The following is a 16,509-nucleotide window of genomic DNA, read 5'->3' on the forward strand; positions in this document are numbered from 1 at the left end:
GCAGGAACCTGGTGTATGTTATATTAGTATTTACATTATTCTCTATTTTTTTTAATTGTTTTAAGCTAACCAACCTTGAGATCAGGGGTTCCCAACTTTTCCGCAAGGCGGAACTGGCCTTGGTTTCCCTAGATCCTTAGGATTTAGAGGATTAAGAGGATGGAGTCCTCACAGCAAACCGTCCAGTGCAAATGATGGGAAACTTCAGAGAAGAGGCCATGGAGGCATCAACCATGCTGGAATGCACGTGAGTAGAATCTGAAACTCCACTCTCAGATTCAAACAAATGGCTGAGTATCTCTGTCTTAGCAGCAGAATCCTGCAACTCCCATACAAAACCATCCCCAAGAAGGTCTCCTTGTCTCTAACTTCAGGCTCTTGGGGCTGGCCAGATAGCCTGCTGTGTGACCTTAGGTCCATGAGTTGACCTCTCTGGTCCCGAATGTCCTGACCTGCACCATTTGAAGTTCTATTTTCTAAATGTTTTTACTCTAATACTAATTTCGTGAGACAACTGAGCTATTTAAATTTAAGGTGTGTAAGTCATTCCAGCGGACCCTGAACAAGGTGGTTCAGGGATAATTGTGACCCAGCGTGTGTCATTCAGAGTTAGTAGGTGAGTCACACTCCAGCTGCCTCTCAATTCCTATGGTTTAGAGCCGGGGATGGTGCCTGGGCATTGAAATCAATTTTGCTTTGTAGTTCTGGCTTGAGGGGACTGCAGCCTTGACCTTTCCTGACTCATGCATCCTGTGCTTGAAGTATGATTATAATTTCACTGACCTGTGCTGGCCCAGAGGAAAGGGAGTCAAGAGTTCTTAAAGAATAGGAAATCTCGTACTCAGTATTAATTTGTCTTGGAGTCCCCAAATGACAGGGCAAGAAAGAACATTAGACCCTGTTGATACGAACACCTGCTACCACTACCACTATTTTAGAGAATGAATGGATGGATGGATGGATGGAGACATACAGAGGGGAAACCACTAGCCTAAAAACCACACAACTAGTTAGAATTTCCTGTTGTGATGACATGGTGTCTTCTGTATTGAATAAAAGGGGGAAAATTATAACACTATTCAAACTACAAGCTGACATTTTACGATAATTAAGACAAATGAAGGGAATTCGCCCCCAGTCTTGATTCCACCAAGTTCTCCCCACTCCATTGCCACCACCATCTGGGCTTGGACTACTGTCAGAGCTCCTAACTGCCTGTCCTCCCTCTTGCCCTGCTTCAACCCAGTCTACACATAGGAAATCACAAGGCTTTTTTTAAGTGAAAACTGACAGCGCTACAAGCTCTTCCGTATTTTCTTTCAGGAAGCCTTGTTCTTTCCTTTCATAGCACTTTCCACAATGGCAACTGTACATTTTATTTGTTCAACATCTGCCCGCACCCCGTCGACAAACTCCAGGGTGAAAGAGATTGTGAGGTTTGTGTTTGTCCTTGTATCCCTGGCACCCGGGCAACCAATTAATACTGATTGAATAAATTACTACTAACGATTAGTCTGAGCGCAGCATTGAACCAATACATTAAGAGCTAACGTTCTCTGTTTTTATACCAAAAATCACCAGGGAATGTCCACAGGTAGGCAGGGAACAGTAATCTAACAGTCCAGAGAAGGAAGGAAACAAAAGGTTTCTCTGCTCTGTCATTCTCTAGGCGAGGACACGGGCCCGAAGGTCCTGTGCCTTGAGATGTCATGTCATCGTGTCACCTGACATTCAGATCAAAGGCAGACTCTGCTTTGTGCAGAGGACACAGATCAAGCTTCCTCTGACTTGCAGGGAGCTCTATCACAAGATTAGATCAACTTGGAAAGTCCACCAAGATAACAGCGGTTGCCATTTGATGGGCACCTATTGGTACAAAGTGCTTTGTCTATATTAACCCATTTGATCCTTCCCACATCCCAATGCAATAAGGGTTTATTATCCTGAATTTGGAGTTGAGGAAATTAAGACTCAGAGAGATTAAGTAACTTGCCCGAACTCACACAGCTGGTAAACAAGAGAACTGGGATATAAACCCATGCATAGTCTCCGCGCCCCTTCATTACGTCCCATTGTCCATCAGCGTTGGTGTTCGGCTTTCACACATTTTGACCACCAAGAGAAACACTGCTCATTTGTAACAGGTAAGGATGACAGGATATAGAGGTGCAGGAAGCTTGGTGGATACAGAACACCTGTGCTTTAGAACTGCTTTCTCCACTGTCACAGCATATTAGAAGGGGACAGAAACCTAGGATCGTTAAGACCCTCGCTATTCGAAGAGTGGTCCATGTACCAGCAGCATCAGTATCACCTGGGAGCTGCTTAGAAATGTAGCATCTCAGCCCACACCAAGGCCTGCTGGATCAGAACCTGCATTTTTTGTTTGTTTGTTTGTTTTGTTGTTTTTGCGGTACACGGGCTTCTCACTGTTGTGGCCTCTCCTGTTGCAGAGCACAGGCTCCGGACGCGCAGGCTCAGCGGCCGTGGCTCACAGGCCCAGCCGCTCCGCGGCATGTGGGATCCTCCCGGACCAGGGCACGAACCCACATCCCCTGCATCGGCAGGCGGACTCTCAACCACTGTGCCACCAGGGAAGCCCCAGAATCTGCATTTTAACGCAAACCCAAGTGGACTGGATGCAGTTCAAGTTTGACAAGCACTGGTGTAGACCAGGAGTTCTCAACCTACTCGCCCTTTAGAATCACCCGGGGAATTTAAAGCATACCAGGACCTGAGTTAGAATCCCTGGCAGTAGGGCAGGGATTCTGAGCTCTTTTTCACGCTTCCCAGAAGAGTCCAATAGGCAGCCAGAGTTGGGAAACACCAATCTAGCTCCACTCCAGTGTCTTCTTTTCTTTTCTTTTCCCCTTGTTTTTATATTACAATTAAAACAAGTGAAGTGACCTACCAAGCGTGATGAAGAGAGCGTGGACTTGAGAGCTTAAACAGAGCAAGGTTTGGATCCTGATTCTGCCACTTATTACCAGTGAGGCTTCAGGCAAAACACTAGCCTCCCTGGATCTGTTTCCACATTTATAAAATGCGAATAATAATGCCCACCTCAGAGGGTCCCTGTGAGAAATACAGGCACAGCACAAAGGATGGAATGTTTGCGCTTGTGCGTAGTAGGACCTGATGACAGGCAGCTACTCTGACCACCCGAGTCAGATCAACCCAGGCAGCAGCAGATGGCTGTCTGAAACATTGCAATTCCTTCCCCCGGCATATTCTCCAAGTGTGGAGCCAAACTTTCATTAAGCAAGCGATGATGAAAAGATGCGGAAGAAGTGGTTGAAAGTGAGGTCCACAGGAAAGGAAGTCAGAGGCGGTCTCCTTTTCCACATGCCTCCACTGTCCCCATCCCCCACCCCAGCCCCTGCATCTAGTCCCACTCTGTCCCTTCCTGCCCCAGCTTGCTACCCTGACTGGAGAACCAGCTTGTACCAGTGGTCAAAGATATATAATCACTGAGGGTTTTTTTTAAATATACAAACAAAAAAAATTTTTCATACTGCATGTTGATCTATATTTACTGGAACGGTTGAATTAACACAGGAAGAAATAGCCCCTTTGACTGAAACTCTATAAGAAAATACAAAATGTGGCTTTGCATCTTCACCTGAGAAAGTCCAGGGCTCAAAGGGTGTGAGAAAGAAGAGAGGTGTTCTCAATCTTCTTTTAGCAGTTTTTTTTTTTTAAACGTTTTTTGGTGTGGTACAATTAGTTAACATAAAATTACCATTCCAACCATTTTGAAGTGCACAATTCGGTGGTATTAAGTACACTCGCATAGTTATGAATCCTTTAACAGTTTTATACTTCCTTCCTTTTCTTCCTGCACACACCTACACACATGCATACACAGTATCTGCATAATTCTGTGGCTCTGAAACCTTTCACATGTAAAATTAGAAATGATCTGCAAAGGGATTTCAGGGCAACATGCATTTTCTTCTCCTTGGGAGGAAATTGATTTAGTGAGTGACAACCATGTGTCAGGTGCTTTCACATACTTTATTCATAACAACCCCATAAGGGAGGGAGGGGGTCTTACACCTGTTCTTTACAGATGAGGAAATGAGGAAACTGAGGCTCAAGGAGGTAAACTAGTGTGTGCACAGTCAGAGAGAGAGAAAGGACTACAGCCAGCCTTCACACCCATGTCTGTGGAATTCCAAAGGCTATGCTCTTTTTCTTAAGAAAACTGTTTTCTTCTTAGAGAAGTAATATATGAGTTATTATTTTAAGAAAACAGAAAAATGTAAAGAAAAAATAAAAATCACTAACAAACTCCTCTCCCAGAAATAGTCACTGATGCATATTGAGGTCTTCTTGTCCGATTCTTTCCATATTCCAGGTCATTTACTTCCATGATGTCCCATTTAAAGTGGGACAGGAGAGCGGGGTGGCACAGGGACATGACAGAGAACTTTCATGTGTTTTGTCTCTAGAGATGTATGTGTTGCTTGTATCTTTTACAACAAAATGGATTCACATATTAGTTACATAGTAAAAGAACAGAAAATAATGGGAAGCAAAATCCAGAGAAAGAAAAAGAATGTGTTGATCAAAAAGGGAGAATTGTCAACCCTAGAAATATTTAAAAAGGAGAGTCCAAGAGACAACAATTGGCTCATAATAAGAACGATAAGGCTCGGGCTTCCCTGGTGGCGCAGTGGTTGAGAGTCCACCTGCCGATGCAGGGGACACGGGTTCGTGCCCCGGTCCGGGAAGATCCCACATGCCGCGGAGGAACTAAGCCCGTGTGCCACAACTACTGAGCCCACGTGCCACAACTACTGAAGCCCGTGTGCCTAGAGCCCGTGCTCCGCGACAAGAGAAGCCACCGCAATGAGAAGCCCGTGCACCGCAACAAAGAGTAGCCCCTGCTTGCCGCAACTAGAGAGAGCCCGTGGACAGCAGCGAAGACCCAACACAGCCAAAAATAAATAAATAAAATAAATTTATAAATAATAAATTTAAAAATTTTTTAAATGTTTAAAAAAAAAAGAACGATAAGGCTCAGGCTGGCAGGAATGTTTCTAATATGAAGACAGATACATCAGGCTTTCAGAGCAGGATGCCATTAACCCTCCCTGTCACCTGGCCGGCTCCTTGTAGCTTGGGGTCTAATTCTGTGCCTGCCAGACCACTTTCTGAATAGAACTTAACTTCCCATGTAGTTTGCTTACGGGCTAAGAACGTTCTGGGTAGACTACTGTCAATATTCCAACTATCTGACAGGCCTTTCTGCTAACTAAATTAATTGGTTTTCAAATATTTCTTCATTCTCTGAGAGCTCTATTGGTCAGTCAGCATCACTAAATTATGTCAAGTCAGGAAACTGCCTGGGTTCCAAGTTCCAAAATTTAGAAATTTGAGATTTCTGAATCCATAAGTCTGGACGCTGGATCATGGGAAAGGACAATGTAATGCCATTTCACAGAGGACTTTCTAGGGTGAGAAGCAAGAGAGCTACAGCACCCACCCCTGCTCTTACACGCCCAGTACGTACCAGAGAATGCCATGACGGCACCATTGTTAACACGCCTCGTGCCACGTGTTGGGATAGGGCCAACCTTGCGACACTTAACAGCAGTGCGGGGCTTCCCTGGTGGCGCAGTCGTTGAGAGTCTGCCTGCCGATGCAGGGGACATGGGTTCGTGCCCCGGTCCGGGAAGATCCCACATGCCGCGGAGCAGCTGGGCCCGTGAGCCATGGCCGCTGAGCCTGCGCGTCCGGAGCCTGTGCTCCGCAACGGGAGAGGCCACAACAGTGAGAGGCCCGCGTACCGCAGAAAAAACAAAACAAACAAACAAACAAAAAACACAGCACTGCGATGTGGCAGTGGGATGGGGAGATCCTGGGGAGAGAGCCAGCCACAGACACTAGGGGGAATCGCCATCCAGCAAGCAAAAGGTCGTATCTGGCTCAGGCGGTAGGAGAAGATGCTACCAGTCTCAGCAAACAGTCAGCCACAGTGAATGCAGGGAGGAGTGAGGCGTGGTGAGGGCTGAGAAGAGCAGTGGTAGAAGGATCCCTGCCTCTCACTTTTCAGAGTAAGTGAGAGGCAGGGATCCAGGCAGGTACTGACTTCAGGTGAGCCCATCTGCAGGCATCAGCTCCTGGTACCTAGTCACTAGGCCAGGTTTCTTTCACTCATTCATTCAACAAATGTTTACCACATTCTTCCATGGGACTCACGCACCTATACACCTAGCTGTGTGTGCCAAGGATACAAGGACTGACTGCTCTTTACTTGGCCCATTTCTCAGGGTTGTGCCATCAGCAAGAAACCTTGAGAGATGAGGTCATGTTTCCCTTGGGACAAAGAACAGGCTTGCATACTGCTGACTATCAAAGTCATGAATTTCCCAAGCTCCGTGTCCTTCACCTAGAGCACAGCTCACTGTGCATGTCCTCTCCATCTGGCCCAGGTCATGTCTCCCCCTTGAGAACACAGGGCAAGGAAAACCTGGTGCAAACATGCTGCTTGCTGCGCTGGGAGGAATAAAGTCCTTTGCTTCCGACCTTGGTGTCTCAGGTCTCCCGCCAGCACCCATGGAAGAGTAAAAGGCTAACTTGCTAGCTTGTAAGCGGGCTAGAATCAAATTCCAGACCTGACAGCACCTAGGGTGTGCTGGGCCCCAGGCTGGGTCTTGAGGTCAAAGCAGTGCACAAAACCAGCCTGGCGCCTGTTGTCATGGAATGTACGTGAAACGGCAGGGGCGGGGGGTGGGGTGTGTGTGTGTGTGTGTAGACGAACAACAGATGAGAAACCAAACAAGATAATATGAGAAGCATTCAGCAGAGAACAGGAATGGGGTAATGTGCTAAATATGACCAAATGGCTGCTTTAGATCAAATGGCCAAGGAATGCAAATGAATGCAAAACCACCTGGAGGGAAGCACCACAGCGAGAAGAGAACGGCAGGTGCAGACGGCCTGAGGTAGAACCAGCCAGCGAGGCCGAGCAAGGTGGATGTGGGGAGGGGGTTTGAGGGGAGGTCAGTGGGGAGCTAGATTCTTGCCCCATGGGGCCAAAGCTAGGGGTTGGATTTCTTTCCAGGTGCAAGAGGAAGCCACTGGAGAATTTTAAGAAGGATTTAGATTTTTAAAACTAGCTCTAGCTACTTAGCGAAGAAACATGAGTGTAGTGAGCAGGAACGGAAGCATTTAGGAAGCTATCGCATTAGTCCAGGGGCAACGTGATTTTGGCTTGGACAAGGATGGGAGAGCTAAAGAGAAGTGGGCACATGGGGGGCCATGTTTTAAAGGTAGAGTTGACAGGAGCTGCTAAAGGACTGGATGCAGAGATGGGGTGGGAAGGCGATTATAGGAATAAGAAAACAGGAAGAGCCAAGGTGGTCACTTCTAGGTTTTTACCCTGAGTAGCTAGGGAAGTTCCATTTATCGAGATGCAAGAGATGGAGGAAAGAGCCAGTTCAGGGGAGAAATCCAGAAAGAGCGCATGGCTGAAGGCCGCAAGCAGACAGTTGTTTATCTGAATCTGGAGTTGTGAGGGAGGCCAGGCTGGAGGTACCATTTGGGGCCATCCTCATCTCTAGGGTATCTGAGCTGTAGGGTAGGGTGAGAAGACCTGGGGGAATAATATGGAAGGAAAAGAGAGACAGACTCAGGCCCCTATCCCAGGACTGCCAACCTCGTAAGAGGTGACGTGAGGAACCAGAGTGCGGAAATGAGACTTCTAGGAGTGGCTGTCAAAGTGACGGGAAATCCAAGAGAATGTGGTGTCACAAAGCCCCCAGGAGAATACTGGGTTCAGGTAGAACAGAGGGGTCGGCTGTGGAGCGCTGCTGAGAAGACTGTGTGACTGCCTCTCCCTGAGAGCCAAGCCCTACGTCCTGCTCTAGTTACTGGCGACTCGGGTCCTGGGACAGTGATATCAAGGAAGGAGCACCATGCAGCTCAGAAGGCAGAGCTTCCATTACACCAGACAAGGGCGTGGCTTCTGCAGACAACAGGAAGAGCTGTCCTGTCCACAGTGTGGCACGCTGGCTGTCCCTCCACCTAGCCAACCCACCCTGTCACCTGTCCCCTGAGGGCCTGGAGGGAGGGCGAGCCACTAGATATGCACTTTTCTTTCCCTTACCTTTCTCATCTTTCCAGCTATGCTAACGCCTCTCCCCCTTCGAGGCCTAACTTATTTCTCCTCATTCAAGACACATCCATAAATGGCTCTGTGCTCGGTCCTGGGCTTCTACATCCTTGATAGAATTTAATCCTCACAAAACACTTTTAGGTGAGTATTATCATTCTCATTAACAGATAAAGAGATGCTCAGAGAGGCTAAGTAACTTGCTCAAAGCCACAAGCTTGCAAGTGGTGAAAACGAGATTCACACCCAGGACTCTAGCCCTTCCAACAGCCTGGCCAGCCTGCAGATGAGGCTAAGATACAGACTCTGCAGTCTAGCAGAAATCTGAAAGCAAAAGACGAAGAGGCAAATTACAATAACACAAACTACGCAACTACAACTACATAAACTGTATCATGACAATGCAGATTAAGGTAAGAAGGACATACGAATTGCTATGGAGTTCAAAGGGGGATCAGAAAATGCTTCTTGGGGAGGAGGTAGTGTGTGCAATGGGCCTTGAGAATTGGACAGGACTTTGCAGGGCTGAGGCTATCGGGAGGATGTGAAAGGAGAAAGGGGCAGTCTCTCCCTGACCAGGCCCAATCAACTCAGTGCCTGGATCCAGCCTTGCCCACCTCACCATCCCCTTTGCACGGTTTTCCATCTCTTACACTTCATTTCTCCCTACATCCCCAGCACCTAACCCAAGGCCACACACGTAGAAGGTGCCCAGTGAGTATTTATTGAGTTCAACAGTATCCTGTCTGGTCTCCTAATTCTAGTCTCTCCTTTCCCCAATACATCCCCATACTTGCTAAGTTTCATGGCCAGCCCACAGTTAAACCTACTCCTTCTAGAGAATTTCCTGGCCCATAGTTCCTGGAAATCTCCATTTGAATCCGCAATAACTCACACACACACAAGCTAACAAAAGGGGCCACAGCTGACATGACCCAATCCAAGGCAGGCCGTTCACTGGCTGAGCTCAATCAGCTAGATTCTCTTGATAGAATGGAAGGCAGTCAGTGGTGGGCCCTGGAACCACATGGCCCTGGGATCCCAGTCGGGGCTCCACCAGGTTGAGGGAACAGGCACCAGCAAGGAAAGCACAAACGTGGAAGCAAGAGGCCCTGGGACGTGGAGGGAGGCAGGTTATTTTCAAAACCTTTTATTATGTAATTTTCAAAAGAAGGAAGGGTGAATAATGACCCATCACCAACTTCAACAATTATCAACTCTTGGTCAATGTTGCTTCATCTATACCCTCACCTACATCCACATGTGTATTTTTCAAATCAAATCCCAGGCATTATGTCATTTCATCTCTCTATGCATATTTCAGTATAGAATAACTAACGATGAGGACTTTAAAGTATATGACAATGGCTTTAAACTATAGGACAATACTGATATCACACCTATAAAAAGTAGTAATGAGTCCTTAATATAATCAAATGCCCAATTAATGTTTATATTTCTCTGATTGATGTACACTCTGAATTGGGATCCTTTGTTTGAATTGGGATCCATGTAAGATCCTTACATTGCTACCGATGAAAAGTTACAACTCTCTTAATCTATAGATTCTCCTTCCATCTCTTTCTTTCCATGAATTTATTCAAGAACCCAGGTTTCCATAAACAAGAGGAAAAGACAACCCTCAGAATGGGAGAAAATATTTGCAAACGAAACAACTGACAAAGGATTAATCTCCAAAATATGCAAGCAGCTCATGCAGCTCAATATCAAAAAAACAAGCAACCCAATCCAAAAATGGGCAGAAGACCTAAATAGACATTTCTCCAAAGAAGATATACAGATTGCCAACAAACACATGAAAGAATGCTCAACGTCATTAATCATTAGAGAAATGCAAATCAAAACTACAATGAGGGGGCTTCCCTGGTGGCGCAGTGGTTGAGAGTCCGCCTGCCAATGCAGGGGACATGGGTTCGTGCCCCGGTCTGGGAAGATCCCACATGCCGCGGAGCAGCTAGGCCCGTGAGCCATGGCCGCTGAGCCTGCGCGTCCGGAGCCTGTGCTCCGCAACGGGAGAGGCCACAACAGTGAGAGGCCCGCGTACCGCAAAAAAAAACCCCAAAAAACAAAACAAAACAACAACAACAACAACAACAACAAAAAACTACAATGAGGTATCACCTCACACTGGTCAGAATGGCCATCATCAAAAAGTCTACAAACAATAAATGCTGGAGAGGGTGTGGAGAAAAGGGAACTTCTTGCAGTGTTGGTGGGAATGTAAATTGATACAGCCACTCTGGAGAACAGTATGGAGGTTCCTTAGAAAACTAAAAATAGAACTACCATACGACCCAGCAATCCCACTACTGGGCATATACCCAGAGAAAACCATAATTCAAAAAAAGTCATGTACCACGATGTTCATTGCAGCTCTATTTACAATAGCTAGGACATGGAAGCAACCTAAGTGTCCATTGACAGATGAATGGATAAAGAAGATGTGGCACATATATACAATGGAATATTACTCAGCCATGAAGAGAAACGAAATTGAGTTATTTGTAGTGAGATGGATGGGCCTAGAGTCTGTCATACAGAGTGAAGTAAGTCAGAAAGAGAAAAACAAATACCATATGCTTACACATATATATGGAATCTAAAAAAAAAAAATGGTTCTGATGAACCTAGGGGCAGGATAGGAATAAAGTTGCAGACGTAGAGAATGGACTTGAGGACACGGGGAGGGGGAAGGGTAAGCTGGGATAAAGTAAGAGAGTAGCATTGACATGTACACACACACATTTGAGTGTTTTACACAAATGTAAAATAGATAGCTAGTGGGAAGCAGCCGCATAACACAGGGAGATCAGCTTGGTGCTTTGTGACCACCTAGAGGGGTGGGATAGGGAGGTGGGGAGGGAGATGCAAGAGGGAGGAGATATGGGGAAATGTGTATACATATAGCTGATTCACCTTGTTATACAGCAGAAGCTAACACAACATTGTAAAGCAATTATACTCCAATAAAGATGTTAAATAAAAAATAAAAGAACCCAGGTTTCTTACAACAGAGTTTCCTATAGTTTCATTACATCCCCAGAATATCATTTAACATATTCCTCTGCCCCCTGTATTTCCTTTCAATGACTAGTTAGGACAAGAGGCTTGATGAGATTCATATTTGATTTCTTTTCTATTTTTTAACAAGCCTGCTTCATAGGTGGTGGAAGTATTGTGTACTTCCATAAAAGGAAGGACAAAATAACCTGTCTTCCTTCTTCTCTCTCCCTCTCCCTCTCTCCCTCCCCGTTTCTCTCTCTCTATTTAGGTGATGTTATCAGTCATTGATGGCCTGTATTCATTTATTAGGGAATTACAGAATGATAATCCAAACCTAGTATTCCTTCTTTATTGACTGGAAAACTTCTATAGTAAGAAACGTCCCTCTTTTCAACTATTTGGTTACCCTAAGGTACACTTTACAAGGGAAAGGAAAGATAAATGCTTGATTATTTTCCTTCATCAATTTACAAAATAATGAGGTGATTTCTTAGCATCCTCCAAAAGTAAGCAGTGAAGAAATAGTTTTTTAAAACATCATTATGAATCATGGATTTAAACCTTTTTTAATGTATTTCAGCCCATTGTAGTTATTATCCTTATTGATAATCCTATCATTATATCTTGGCCTAGTGAATGCTTATGCAGCTTGGTTTCTGGGTCCTTCTGATATGACCATAGATGGTAGCTTTTGATGTTCCAGGAGTTTCCTGTCCTCAACCTAGAATCAACTATGTCTCCAAGGAAACTTGGTTTCTTTTAGTGGAAAATAGTAATTCAAGATTACAGTCTAATGTTTACTGCAGTATTATTTACAATAGCCAAAACATAGAAATAACCTAAATGTTCATCGATGGATGAATGGATAAAGAAGATGTGGTATATATATATATATATATATATATATATATATACACACACAATGGAATATTATTCAGCCATGAAGAAGAGTAAAATTTTGCCATTTGTGAAAACGTGGATAGACCTAGAGGGCATTATGCTAAGTAAAATAAGTCAGACAGAGAAAGACAAATACTATATGATCTCACTTATGATGTGGAATCTAAAAAAGAAAACAAAAATACAAAAACTAAGCTCAAAGATACAGAGAACAGATTTGTGGTTCCCAGATGCAGGGGTTGGGGATGGGCAAAATGTGTGAAGGGGGTCAAAAGTCACAAAATAAATAAGTCATGGGAAGTAATCTACAGCACAGTGCCTATGGTTAATAATACTGTATTACATATTTGAAGGTTACTAAGAGAGTAAATCTTAAAACGTCTCATCAAAAGAAAAACAATTTTTATAACTATGGTGACGAATGTCAAATAGAATTATTGCAGTGATCATTTTGCAATATCAAAACATTACTTTATATACCTAAAACTAATGTGTTATATGTAATTATACCTCAATTTCCAAAAAAAAAGCTAAAACAGTTTGAAAAAATCACAGTCTAGGCATTAGGAGCATTCCCTTTATTCTTGAACCAGTTTGAAAGGATTTCCTGCCTCATCCCTAAATAGACTTTAACTAGACTTCTCAATGCTTCCACCAAAGTAAATCACAAAGAAGCAAATCTAATCACAAAAATCTTATTTAAAATCTCCCCTTGTTTTAGACAGGGGTGCCAAAACAATTCAATGGGGGAAAATAGCTTTTTCAACGAATGGTGCTGGGACCATTGGATATGTATGTGCAAAATAATTAAGTTGGATCCCTACCTCACACCATGCATTAAAGTTAACTCAAGATGGATCAAAGACCTAAATGTAAGAGTGAAAATTATAAAATTCTTAGAAGAAAACCTAGGTGTAAATCCTTATAACCTTGGGTTAGGTGACTGTTTCTTAGCTATGACAGCAAAAGCACAAGCCACAAAAGAAAACTGAGGTAAACTGGACACCATCAAAATTTAAAACATTTGTGGGACTTCCCTGGTGGTCCAGTGGTAAACAGTCTGCCTTCCGATGCAGGGGACACGGGTTTGACCCCTAGTCAGGGAACTAAGATCCCACATGCCACAGGGCAACTAAGCCCACGCGCCACAACTAGAGAGAGAAAACCTCATGCCACGACTAGAGAGAAGCCCACGTACCTCAACAAAGAGCTCCCATGAGGCAACAACAACAAAAGATCCTGCATGCCACAACAAAGACCCGACGCAGCCAAAATAATAATTTGAAAAAACTTTTTTAAAGTTAAAACATTTGTGCTTCAAAGAACACCATCAAGAAGAGAGTGAAAGACAGCCCACAAGTTTTTGTAAATCATATATCTAATAAGCGTCGAGTATTCAAAATATATAAAGAATTCTTACGACTCAAAAAGACAACCCAAATTTAAAAATTGACAGTCATTTCTCCAAAGAAGATAGACACGTAGCCTATAAGCACGTGAAAAGATGCTCAGCATCATTAGCCATCAAAGAAATGTAGACCAGCACTATTTATAACAGCCAAGACACAGACGCAACCTAAGTGTCCACCACATATCTATACATATATATATGCCAGCACTATTTATAACAGCCAAGACACAGACGCAACCTAAGTGTCCATCACATATATATACACATATATATGTATATATATATAATGGAATATTACTCAGGCGTAAGAAAAGAATGAAATATTGCCATATGCATTAACATGGATGGACCTACAGAATATCAAACTAAGTGAAGTAAGTCAGAGAAAGACAAATATTATATATCATCTATATGTAGAGTCTAAAAAGCAATACAAATGAATATATTTACAAAACAGAAACAGACTCACAGACAGAAAACTAACTTACAGTTACCAAAGGGGGAAGGGGGGAAGGGTTAAATTAGGAGTATAGGATTAAAGATATACACTACTATATATAAAATAGATAAACAGCAAGGATTTACTGTATAGCACAGGGAACTACTTTCAATATCTTGTAACAAACTATAATAGAAAAGAATCTGGAAATATATATGTATATATAGATATATATAACTGAATCACTTTGCTGCACATCTGAAACTAACACAGAATTGTAAATCAACTATACTTCAAGTAAAAAAAAGACAGGAATGCAAACCAAATTCACAAATCATTTCACACCTCCTAAGATGGCTATAATAAAAATGACAGATACTAACAAGTATTGATGAGGATGTGAAGAAGTTGGAAATCTCATACACTGATGATGGGCAGTTCTCCAAAATAAACATAGAGTATCACATGACCCAGCAATTCTATTCCTAGGTATATATCCAAGAGAAATGAAAACAACACAAAAACTTGTACATGAATGTTCATAGTAGCATTATCCATTAGAGTGAAAAAATGGAACAAACCTAAACATACATCAACTGACGAATGAATAAATAAAATTTGGTATATCCACATAGTGGACTATTATTCATCAATGTAAAGAAATAAAGTACTAACACAAGCCATAACATCGATGAACCTTGAAAACGCTATGCTAAGTGAAAGAAGCCAGATATAAAATGTCACATATTATACAATTCCACAGATATATATAGAGAGAGAATAGGCAAATCTACAGACACAGAAATAAATTAACATTTGATTAGGGCTGGGGGGATTCAGACGCAATGGACAGTGACCGCTAATGGGCATGAGGTGCTTTCTGGAGTGATATAAATGTTCTAAAATTGATATTAGTGATGATCTCAAAACTCTGAATACATCAAAAACCATTGAACTGTATACATCAAGTGGGTGAACTGTATGGAATATGAATTATATCTCAATAAAGCTGGTATATATATAGTTTTAAAATCTCTTCCTGATAATCTGATGCCTCCAGAACTTGAGGCAACATTCATTCATTCATTTATCTGTTTATTCAATACATATTTATTGGGCTTCTACTATTCAATCATTTATTTACTCAACAAATATGTATTGACCACATACCCTGTGCTAGGCACTGTTCTATACACGGAGGATCCCACAAAACATATTAAAAGAGCTGCTTACATTCTTGTGGATGGGCCATAAACAAAATAGAAGGATCTTATACAGTGCAATACATTGAAAGTAATTGATGCTAGGGAGAAAAATAAAGCCAGGAAGAGGGATGGTCAGCAGGGGAATAGAGAGGAGGGGTCGCAGTTATAAGCAAGGTGGGCAGGGAGAACCTCACTGAGAAGGTGACATTTGAGTAAAGATCTGAAGGAGGGAAGGGAGTGAACCACGCAGATAGGTGGAGGAAGAACATTCTAGGCAGGGAAAATAGCAAGTACCGAGGCCCTGAGGTGGACGTGCCTGGTGCATCTGTGGAATCTCTAGGGAGCAGCGTCAGTAAGAAGGAAAGTAGAGGATTCGAAGTTAGAGAAGTAAGGGGAGAGACAAACTCCGTTATCCTGTTGAGGTAGGGCACAGTGGAGTGTGTACATCTGAAAACAGCAGAAATTATTCTGGCCCCTGGCTCCAAGCTTCATGCACATACAATACGCCCAGTTTCAAGATAAGGCTGCGATCACTGGTGTACTGGAGCTGACACACACCAGTGGCGACAGAATTTTTGAGGAATCTGGAGATTCAGTTGATAAACACAGCTCTTATTAAAAATTAAGTTATAGAAATTTATAATTAAATAAATTATATTAAAAACAAAAGTATTAAATACTGGCAACTTCCAAATTATTTTGCTACATCTAACTACTATCTAGGCTGTTACGGTTATTTATGTCTTTTGTATCTGTACAATGGGAATACTATAAAAGGTGAGCTCTGCCCTTCTATTCCCAAATCTGCATCACGCTCAGTGGTGTCACACTGGTAATTTGAAACGGGCCATGGTGGGAGTAGTTACACCACAGAAATCGGCAAATGCTACAAATTGGGGCTTGATTTATTGTCTTATTATCCAGACATAAGAAAGTGAAGGAAAAGGTGTTAATAGTGCAGCTTTCACTTAAAAGTTTGTCACATTTGGGAATGCACTACATTGCACATAGAACAAAAAAAGTGAGGAAATATTTTCCCAGGATTCAAAAACTCTTACCCATTTCAGCAAAGAAGTCACTCATATCATTGATGACAATGAATGGACTAAGTGAAATTCTGACAAATGTCTTTGTTGCTTCACTTTAACCTTGACGATATCAACCAACATCCATGTCTTAACACACTCATTCGTCAATTCCAACCACAGGTTGGCCACAGATGGAAGAGTTCAGCCAAAAGCAATGAAAGCATTCTGAAGGAATCAAACGGCTATACAGAATTTACAATAGAGAGTTCTGTGGTTTTTCTTAATTTGTAAATTGTGTGATATACAGGTCTTTGACATCAGTAAGATTTATACTATGTGTGCGTAATACATTCATTTTTGGAAAGCCGGTTATTAAACAT

This window comes from Aethalodelphis obliquidens, unplaced genomic scaffold (assembly GCF_003676395.1).
Source record: "Aethalodelphis obliquidens isolate GAN/ISIS:26980383/991018 unplaced genomic scaffold, ASM367639v1 scaffold81, whole genome shotgun sequence".
NCBI classification, from domain to species: domain Eukaryota; kingdom Metazoa; phylum Chordata; class Mammalia; order Artiodactyla; family Delphinidae; genus Aethalodelphis; species Aethalodelphis obliquidens.